This window comes from Oncorhynchus keta, chromosome 20 (assembly GCF_023373465.1).
Source record: "Oncorhynchus keta strain PuntledgeMale-10-30-2019 chromosome 20, Oket_V2, whole genome shotgun sequence".
Classification (NCBI taxonomy): domain Eukaryota; kingdom Metazoa; phylum Chordata; class Actinopteri; order Salmoniformes; family Salmonidae; genus Oncorhynchus; species Oncorhynchus keta.
The window spans coordinates 11,280,278-11,291,680 of record NC_068440.1 but is presented as its reverse complement, the minus strand read 5'-3'; the positions used below and the strand labels follow the sequence as shown (position 1 = coordinate 11,291,680).

General features: G+C 42.6%; 1 pseudogene; it reads left to right on the top strand.

Annotated features, from left to right (window-relative positions):
- Positions 1–621: 621 nt before the first annotated feature.
- The window catches only part of LOC118399384 (atrial natriuretic peptide receptor 1-like), a 114,650-nt pseudogene continuing 103,868 nt past the window's right edge, over positions 622–11,403 (top strand).

Genomic DNA, 11,403 nt, shown 5'->3' with positions numbered 1-11,403 from the left:
CTGTACCTTGGTTTCGTCTTAAGATCTTTTAGCCTAGCTTAGTGACAGTCGGTAGTAGGCAATTGTTCGATACATTTTTGTTGATATGAGTCCATTTGCAGAAGTCACGAACAGTAGCCTACAATCGTATCCGGTCATAATAGGAGTGACTGGATTACCATATGCAATCACAGTTAACCTTACAATGCATATTTTGCAAAGGTCTAACACAGCTGGCATACTCAGATTGAGGAACAATGGTTCCAGATGTGCACATCAACCAATCAAGCATTTATCTGGAAATCAGATCACCAGCCCTGATATCCAAACTATTACCGTACATGCATTTGGGAATACACACACACACACACACACACACACACACACACACACACACACACACACACACACACACACACACACACACACACACACACACACACACTTCCTTATGCACACACACACTCAAACATCATGTTTAGGTTAGTTTTGGCATAAATTAGCCTGCAATGACACAGCTCCCCATCCAACCATTCAGCACACATGTCTTGTTATTGATGGCACATGGTAATGTAATGGTATATGCCTCCCCCTTCCCAACCCTGTGCACAAAAGCAAATATATCACACTGCTGCACACACACACCGGTTACCCTTGTGACCGGAGCTCCCCAGCGCTTGCGTATTCATCAGCGCGAGTGAGAGATCGATCCTTGTGTGCTGCTGTGTGATTGAGTTGAGTTTAATGTTGGCGATGTGCGGAGAGAGGAAACCACCGCACGCACCTCAAAGAATGACAAGCTCGGTTCATGGGACGTCTTCGATTAACTTTGGATGTTTAGCTGATATCGACTTTTTGCCCTTTTCTTCAATGGAATCAACAAGAGACTAGTAAAATCGTAGCCTTCACAGGAACAGCAAAACAATGTGTTGGAATTTAGTCTAAGAAGCAGCGGCTTCAGATTCTAAATAACGAACGTGATAGACATTAAGATATGTCAGTCGCCTGCTGCAGATATTCACCAAACTATTGTGTTATTAATGATCCCAAATATCAGCCAGAGCTAAGAGTACGTTTTCCTACAACCTAATGTTGCCCATTTAGCTCATAGCCTAGCCTACTTGGCAGACGCTCCTGGCACACATAAGATAGCTCTTATATAAAACGGTTTCTGCGTTTTTTTTTTTTAAGTAGGCAATTCAAGAAGACAACAGTTCAACCTGAATTGAAGGAGTTAGGAGATCAATGATTTGCACTCTAGTGCGAGTGGTGCGCAACGAAATGTCCCTCTCATGAGGCGCAATGTCTTTACAGCTTCGCATCTTCCATTGACAGGACAGTTGCTGGGAGAGTCAACGGGAGACCTTCTACCAAGAAACTCGATAGGCTGTCCAGAGACAATCTGTGGAAGAGATACACAAAATGGCGAGACATAACCATCGATATTGAGGTAAAAATGTACTTTTAATTCAATGTTGGCTAATTCTGTAAAGTTTAAAGCAATACTTGGCAGACCGCGGGTTATTTTATTTATCCCCACCCCCACGTTTTCTGCGCAAAAAAAGACTACATAAAAAGGTTTTATTTTTATTATATGTTTTTATTTGCTGGACATAAACGACTATTAAAATAACAGCAAATCAGCTCCAAGTTATTTTAATTGAGGTTGTCCGCTCCAAAGTATACCCATATAGAGATATTCAGAAATCAGAAAGCTGATTGAGGATCTTTTTACTGGTGAATGTGTTTTTTTTTTTTAATGACCATATTTTTCTCTCTGCATGTATTTTGTATTTATATTTTTATGTGTGTATTTTCTGTAATTCAGGGCTCATCTGTCAAATATACCTTGGTCTCAGTATGACTCCCTGATAAAATAAAGGTTCAATAAAATATATATGTGATCGTATACACATTTAAGCAAGGTTTGAAATGATTATATTTTCGTCAAATGTTATATGTGTTTGGGCTTCTTTCGGTCAATGTATTTAGTCTACAAATAATTTCTAATTAAGTTCCGACCTGACCATCTAAAAAATGATTGGCCCGCGGCTGAAACTAGTTGATGATCCCTGCATAGGTAATCTGATAAAAAAAAATAAAAAAAACACTTGGAGTAGCCTATTTCTTTGCAAAGATGAGGACGCACTTTGCTGACAGCTCGGTTAGCTTTGGCTTCACACTCACAAGTACATCACAGTTTGACTACGGGATATACTTAATTTGTTGGTGTCTCAAGTAAGAAAGTAACTTATGCAATTACTAGATAAGATATTCAAAGTTAAGTATACAGTGACAGATCTAGTAGCCAGCCTCACTCACAAACCAGTCAAATGCCAAACTTTATCATAGCATGTGTCTTATCCACACACACCAAATAAGTAGATTAGAACCTGTTAATATCATGATACTTATCTTATCCCCTCATTCTATTTTCCCCTTACTCTTTCAGTCTTCCATCCATCCAAATTCCATGATATTTGACGTAGAATAAATTCAACACTACTTTGATAGCCTCATCGAGTGGTTATTCAAATTCCTGCTACAGAATTGACCTGAATCGAAGAATCATTCAAACTAGAAGGCCACAAATACCTCTGGGGGTTGGGGCTGGTGTCATAATGTTATAAATCATTACTAACAGGCCACCTCATGCACTCTGTGTGTTTGTTCCTGCCAGCCCCCCTGTGGTTGATGGTGATGCCTGAGCCCAACCCAGCAATGCAGAAGACGAGAACTCTGTGGTGGCAGGGACGACTGGGAGTTCCTCTGCTGTTTCTGGTTTTCCCGCTCCTCAGGACTGAACCGCTCCAACTCGAGCTGTCGTTCAATGGACTTTCGCAGCCCCAGAATGTGACACTGGCTGCTATCCTGCCTTTGCACAACACTGAATACCCGTGGGCTTGGCCTCGCGTGGGACCCGCTCTGATCAGAGCTCTGGAGCGAGTAAATGACGAACCCACCCTGCTGCCGGGCCACCGCCTCCGCATCGTCTACGACAGCAGCGAAAGCAAAGATGGAGTCTGCTCCGACTCAGTGGCGCCGTTGGTGGCCGTGGACCTCAAGTTCTCCTACGACCCGTGGGCCTTCATCGGGCCTGGCTGCGACTACGCTTCGTCTCCTGTGGGCCGCTTCACCACCCACTGGGACGTTCCCATGGTGACGGCTGGGGCAGCGGCCATCGGCTTCAACATGTACACCTCCATCACCAACACGGGCCCCACACACAAGAAGCTGGGCGAGTTTGGGGTGCGCCTGCATCGCCATTTTGGCTGGCACAGGCACGCCATGCTCATGTTCAGCGACAACAAAGATGATGACCGGCCATACTACTTTACGGCAGAGGGGCTGTACACGCAGCTGCAGCTAGACAACATCACCACAGCAGACAAGGTCTTCAATGAGCAGACTGGACCCGTCCAGTATGATGACCTCATCAGTGACATAAGCCAGAGTGCCCGAGGTGAGCTCCCAGTCCAATCTCTGTCCATCTGACCTCTGTCCTATTTCTCCCTAAAGTATTCTGGGCACCCTCTGTCTTGATCTGGGTGACTGTTTAAGCCTTGTTCTCATCTTGATCAAGTTTTTTTTCTTCTTACAATTGCTTACAGATACATACATGTTGACATGGTTATATCAAAAACCTGAGAACATAGCTCCCAATCGGTCACAAACTCAGCTTGCAGAAGTTTTGCCTGAACGTTAATGTCCGCACATTAAAGCCATATGTGTAGAATGTGAAAATAAGTGGCCTGACTAATTGCTGTTTGGCAGTAATGGTATTTTGATTCCATTATTCCAGTAATCTGGAGAGAGCAGTCAATCCCAGTTGGTCCTTATTTCAAGACCACATGTGTATGCTGTTTTCATTTGCAACCACTCTTTTCATTATTGTAAATTAACCTGTCAACTTACTTATTGTCTCAATTACCAGATGTAGGACTAAGTTCACATGGGCAGTTTAAATCCAGTAGATTGAATGATAATATTTGAGCTGTAGTTTTATTGACCTAGTGAGTCAATAAACAGATAGACCTAGAATTTGACCAAAAGCGTATTAATGCATGGTACTGGCAGAGCGAGAAAAGTTGTTAACTTGCCACAATGTCAATTAACACACAACACATTGAGGGAGAGAAAACGGACTTCTGTTAACGCACATTTAACAGACAGCATGACAATGTAGAAAGAGGAAATAGAAATGGCTAAAACTCCATCATGGCGGACCTTACGGGTCCCTGTGGCACATTGTTTCCTTGTGAGGAGAGGGACGTTCGTACCGAATTTCATGACTTTAGGTCAAACAGGGTGAGGGGCGTGACCTTTCAAAGTTTGCATTTTCAATCTCTTGTCATAGCTCCACCATCTGGCCAATCGGCCTCATTTTGTAAATGCCGGATCTCTACGCATCAAATTAGTCAAAATCGGGGCCAGTGCTGTCTGAGGTATCACATGTGACTAATGCACTAACGTACTAACATACTAACGGACGGAGACATGTCCTCAGTCCCCTCCCCGATTTCAGCATGGGGAACAATAAATCATGGCAGGGAGTTAGAGAGAGTGAAAAAGAGAGGGTGTGCACAAGCAAAGCGAAAGGTCTGTGAAAGATACAGTACAATGGAGGAAACAGGATAGTGAGAGAGAGATTGCAAATAGTAAGAGGGCGTAGACCTACTGACCGAGAGATGGTAAGTGTTAAAATATAATGGTGTTGAAAGGGTTCAAATATTGAATCATATAGTGTGGGAATAGAATAGTGCTCTCTGCTTTGTTGGGCTATGGATGAATCATAACAAGTCCACCCCCTCCGCTTTAACTCTGTGTGTGTCAGTGGTCCTATCCACATGGCAGCAGGGGAACACCCTATGTACATTCTGACACCACAACCTACCACATTTCTTCCCATAAAGAGATGATGCGTCTGGGACTGTATCTGCAGGTGTGAGGAGCCTCGCTGTTTCTGCTCAGATGTGCAGAAAGTTCAGCTGGCATCGCCTTGCTGCTGCCGAGACCATTAAAGGTGCCTCCACAGGCGCTAAAGTCTAGGAGATAAGTAGAGGCGTCTAGGAAATGCTGACAGAACATGTTCCTGAAAACTCTCTCACATGCACACACACACACACACTCTAAGTTGCGGGAAACTTCAACAGAGGCAACTCCACTTGGCATACAGATAACCTTATTAGGTACTCGAGCACTTCATTGTTATTTCAAATCTGTAACTAATTAAGTGCTCCCTGGCTAGCACCCTTAACTGAACCGCCACCAAGCAATCAATATCTCCAATATGAAGTTTGAGAGTGCAGTTAATGGATGTCGCTTTAATTCGATAATTGGCGAGTTCAGGTGTTGACATGCGCTGTCATTTGCATTTTCTCACACCATATCATTATTGATTTTGGAATTAACCCAGAAAGTAACTGTCTTTAGTTGGGCGAGGCGTCCATGTATTGATTGAAAGGAATGTGTCAATGGGAATGCTTGATCGGTGCTAGTTTAATTGTAATGGAGAATGTGTTGTCTGTTTTCTTTGACACATGCAGACATGCATTTCTGGTGCCAGTACTTTGTGGCTCCATTACTTTTTCTTCTTAGCCTCGGGACACGCTGAAGAAGGTACTTGAAAGCGCACTGAATGATCAGAACTCATCGTTATCCATAGATTTTTAGTTTTGACTTCCTCTATTTGGTCATATACTAACATGGCCTCTCATTTTATTTGACTGGCTGCACAGATGTAAATGTGGAAATGTGATAGTATGGAAGTGTGGCTCGTAGTTTCTGAGACAGAGGACATTATGTGAACTTGAATGTTACATTCTAGTAGGTGGTATAACTGCCCTGTTGGGAACCACCTCCCTCCTCACACCGTGCCCAGCCCCAGCCCGTTTCCTGTATTCCACTCCCCCAGTTCCCACATGGGTACGACAACATTCTTAATTAAAAGTCCCAAACTTAAGCAAGAGGTGAAGCCAGTGGCCCCTCTTTGACTTTATAAGGGAAACTGCTTAGGACATTTCTGACACAAAGGTATTTCCTGCGAAACATAATTTGTCCTGACTTTTTGTTCTTCTTGGCCACTGTTTTATAAGGCTATTTTGGGGATCGGCCCCATATGACCACCATCTGAGTTTATTGACTGTGTCAAACAGTCGTTTGTCTCCCAAGCAACCGGGAATCAATTCGCAGGCTAAGCTGACCAGGCTGGGGGCGGAGTGATGGTGGGTGGGAGAGAGAAGGAGAGAGAAGAGGGATGGCTGGCTCCTCTGCTTTATCCCAGTCCATTGTTGCATGATCTTCGCTGCACTCACCCTCCCTCACCAGGAGCCTAAACTTTTCGTGGTTGGTCAAATTAAGACCGTACCATCAGTGTCCCCTCAGAATCCCTCCACCAATCACCGCTTCAAGAGGTTCGGAAACCAATGGGAACCACTCTTAATTGGTCAGAATCAACAGTTTAAAATGAATAATTATATCAATATGCTAGCCCTGCGGACAATATCCCATTGTTGTTTTCCTGTTGTGTTTTTCCCGGTTGTAGCCTGTCCAAGCCCCAGGGCCTCTGGAATGATATAAGCCTGATGGTAAAAGGAAACAACGTCTTTTGATGAAGTGATTTGCAAGCAGCGCTCTATATCAGAGCCAGCAGTCCCATTAAGTCCCATTTAAAAGGAAGAAAAATAAGCCTGGTTTCTCTGGCGCTTTGAGTTGCAGTGGAGGCGGAGAGCTCCCCTAATTCAAACAGCGTGGAGACTTCCAGTGTGGGATTACTTGGTGGTGCTGTGGCTGTCTCTTCCGTCGTGTTTACCCCCCAGCAGCATTTAGCAAATCACAGCTGGGGATTGTGTCGGTTTGTTAGACTGGAAGACAAGAGAAGGGGAGAGAGAGAGATTAAGAGCAATACTGTTAGAAAGACATTTAAACATAGAAAGAGAGCCCAGCTAGCATATAATGTTCTGAGAACCATATGTTTCTTAGAGCATGGTAAAAGCCTGGTTGTCCTATGTTTTTAAAAACATTTTCTACATACAACCCAACTTTCTGGGAATGGTGGAGGATAGTTACTTGACTTCGGAACATTCAACACATTTTAAAGAACCTGACAAAAATACATTATTTTCTTGGTATTTCATGACTTTAACATAATGTTTCCTAAAAGTTCAATCATAGTTCTATTTTAATTTCAATTTTGGTAATGTTCTAGGAATAATCTTCAACTGGTTTGACATTGAAAATGTTTTCAAATAGTTCAGAGAACGTTAAGAAATAATGTTCTTCTGTGAGAATTTCAGTACTTCGGCATAACGTTTCCAACAGGTTTCATCATGATTCTATTTCAAGTAATGTTCTCAAATTGTTCCGAGAACATTAAGAACTTTCCATAAAAAAACAGAAAAGTTTAGTAAAATTCAGAGAACATTCTAAGAATGTTATTTAAAAACATATACATTCCCTTCTCAGCATCAACACAACTATTTATATCTTGTTAAGTGTGTCCAGGTGTGTTGGCTGCACACACTAATTGGCCACACCTGATTTTAAGAAGATTATAGGTTGAAATCTCACTGATGCCATGTCACAGCAAAAAATAAATGTGTTTGCATGATTTACTGCCTAAGGAAATTAATTTCCATGTGTCCTATCTGTGCTTGGTGTAAAACAAAACAAAAAAGTTACTAAAAAAACTCCCATTTCTCAGAGCATTTAGAAAACCTTAGAGGAAAACTTTCAAGGAGCCAGAGAAAAAGTTCTCAGAACCTACCTGTAACGTAAAAATAAATATCCCCAGAACAGGCAAAATGTTCACTTCTGTTCTCAGAACATAAAAAAAAAAAGTTTTACCAGTCAGGAAACATGTGGCTTTGTTCCCACAACCAATGTTAAACCAAAAACATACGTTCCCACAATTTGCAAGGAAAGAAATGTGCTAGCTGGGAGAGCTTTTGTAATGCTGTTCCATCAGATGAGGCTGGTGGGAGGAACTATGGGAGGGACGGGCTCATTGTAGTGGCTGAAATGGAATCAATGGAATGGTGTCAAACACGTTGTTTGATGTGTTGGGTAACGTTCCATTGATTCCGTTCCAGCCATTACAATGAGCCGTCCTCCTATATTTCCTCCCACCAGCCTCCTCTTTGTTCCATTATTACTTGTAATTGCCCTGGCAGCGTTCACCTGTCACAGTTATGCCGGTAAAGAGTATTTGGATCAGAACGTTAATTTGCCGTAGAGTCATAAATCTCACCAGAAGGGGAGACAGAGTGAGCCAGAATGTGGCAGCTTGTCAAACACAGCCAGCCCGAGGGGAAATGAGAAAACAGTTTGTCCTATCTTGCTCCCAGGGAAATATGCAATGTATTTCTTTAATCACATTCCAAATGATTTAGTTCTGGCTGTTTATCTTCCCATCCAAGTAAAATGTTCGACCAATGGTAATAATTTAGTTGAAATATTACCTGCCCTGGGGCTATACAAACAAAGTTGCAAAAACTATCCGTTCAAAACATATAAATGAGTGTGAGAAATAAAGACATAAAGAGATGGCGGAGGCCTGGCCAATGAGGGCTGTCTCGGAGAAAGAAAGAAAAAGACCAAGATAGCCAAGACAGAGAACTGGAGAAAAGCAAATGGAGTGTGAATGAAAGCACAGAGCTACTTTGTAATGCTCACTATGTCTAAACCTCAGCTTAGCTGGATTTGAGAGTTTACCCTTCAAGGTATTTGGATAGACGGTCCATTTTTAAAATTCTCCTCCTGATGTGCCAGGATGAAAGTTTGACGGAGAGGAGAATCCGCAAGCATGGCTGAGCTGAGGAGATAGTTTCCATGGGTACGGGCAGAATCTGCGCCAGAGCGCAGGAACAGGTGGGCGTGACAGGAGCGATCACCTGCCCTCCTGTGTCGTATATTTTCCTCTGGCGCACATTGGAACTGTCAGTGTGACCACCAGATTGTTGCTCTCTCCTATTCCCTCTCGCTCTCTTTCACCTGCTCTCAAACACACAGAAACACTCCGTCTGTCTCTCTCACACACCACATTCAAATACATAAAAGTGGCAGAGTATGATTCAATCTTTTGTAAATCACACAATAACCATATGTTCGAATTCATGTCATATTAAATCAAAGTTTATTTGTCACGTGCGCCAAATACTTACTTACTGTGTATGTATGTGCATCTGACAGGGTACATTTAATGCATGTGGACTAATGATGTGTAGATGTCTAATACTCCCAGATACACAGCAGCCACACATCTGAATGTTGATCAAATTCGCAGGCTAAGCTTTTTACCTAAGCATCTAACTGACATCACTGGACTCGTATGAGAAAAAAGGCGTGCAATTGCTCTAGACGATTTACAAGACAGGACTTCAAGAACGGACATATACAGGTCATTTGGGAAAAGTATTCAGACCCCTTCACTCTTTCCATATTTTGTTACGTTACAGCCTTATTGTAAAATGGATTAAATTAAGGTGTTTCCTTATAAATTCACACACAATACCCCATAATGACAAAGCACAAACAGGTTTTTAGGCACTTTAACAAGTTTATTAAACATAAAAACCAAAATACCTTATTTACATAAGTATTCAGACCATTTGCTTTGAGACATTTTGCTCAGGTGCATCATGTTTCCATTGATCATCCTTGAGATGTTTCTACAACTTGATTGAACTGCACTTGTGGTAAATTCAATTGATTGTACATGATTTAGAAATGCACCCACCTATCTACATAAGGTCCCACAGTTAACAGTGCATGTCAGAGCAAAAACCAAGCCACGAGGTCGAAGTAATTGTCCGTAGAGCTCCGAGACAGGATTGTGTTGAGGCACAGATCTGGGGAAGGGTACCAAAAAATGTCTGCGGCATTGAAGGTCCCCAAGAAAACAGTGGCCTTCATCATTCTTAAATGGAAGAAGTCTGGAACCACCAAGACTCTTCCTAGAGCTGGACGCCCGGTCAAACTGAGCAATCAGGGAGGGAAGGCCCTTAGTCAGGGAGGTGACCAATAACTAGATGGTCACTCTGACAGAGCTCTAGAGTTCCTCTGTGGAGATGGGAGAACCTTCCAGAAGGACAACCATCTCTGCAGCACCACCAATCAGGCCTTTATGGTAGAGTGGCCAGACGGAAGCCACTCTTCAGGAAAAGGCACATGACACCTAAAGGACTCTCAGACCATGAGAAACAAGATTCTCTGGTCTGATGAAACCAAGTTTGAACTCTTTGACCTGAATACCAAGCGACACGTCTGGAGGAAACATGGCACCATCTCTACGGTGAAGCATGGTGGTGGCAGCATCATGCTGTGGGAACTGGGAGACTAGTCAGAATCGAGGGAAAGATGAACGGAGCGAAGTACAGAGATCTTTGATGAAAACCTACTTCAGAGCACTCAGGAGCTCAGACTGGGGCGAAGGTTCACCTTCCAACAGGACAACGACACTGAGCACACATCCAAGACAACGTAGGAGTGGCTTCGGGACAAGTCTCTGAATGTCCTTGAGTGGCCCAGCCAGAGTTCAGACTTGAACATGATCTAACATTTTTGGAGAGACCAGAAAATAGCTGTGCTGTGACGCCTCCCCATCCAACCTGACAGAGCTTGATAGAATCTGCAGAGAAGAATGAGAGAAACTCCCCAAATACAGGTGTGCCCAGCTTGTAGCGTCATACCCAAGAAGACTCGAGGCTGTAATCACTGCCAAAGGTGCTTCAACAAAGTACTGAGTAAAGGGTCTGAATACTTATGTAAATGTTATATTTCATTTTTGTACATATATACATTTGCAGAAATTTCTAAACTTATTTTTGCTTTGTACTTATGGGGTATTGTTTGATGAGGAAAAAACATATTTAATCAATTTTAGAATAAGACTGTAACGTAACAAAGTGAAAAATGAAGGGGTCTGAATACTTTCTGAATGCACTGTATTTACTTTTTTATAAACTTGCCTGGATTTGATTTTATCGACGCATCTGATTCTATGGAATTGTTTATTTGCCACTATCTCACAGGTTTATAATTGGTCAAAAGGTAACCCGATGCCTTGTGCACTGGGGCAAAATGATGTGATATTGGCCAACTTCTCTGAATTGGTGTGAATTACTTTCACACCAGCTGGTAATCTAACACCTTTTTGTATTGGCAAACTAGGTTGCCTTTTCTTTCTTCTCATTTTGGCATGAAAATGCTATCACACCTGTTCAAACAAAACAAACAACCCCTTTCAAATGATCAAGGTTTGACAGATACCCACCTTAGATGGTCCATGGAAGTCAGTATGGGAATGAAGTACACATTTACTTTTAGTCTTGTTGACTGACTAAAAGTACATGTGGACAGTTCTTCCAATGTCTTCAATATTTGCCCCGGAATTGGATAAGGACGTGCGCAGTTATTTCCAGGATG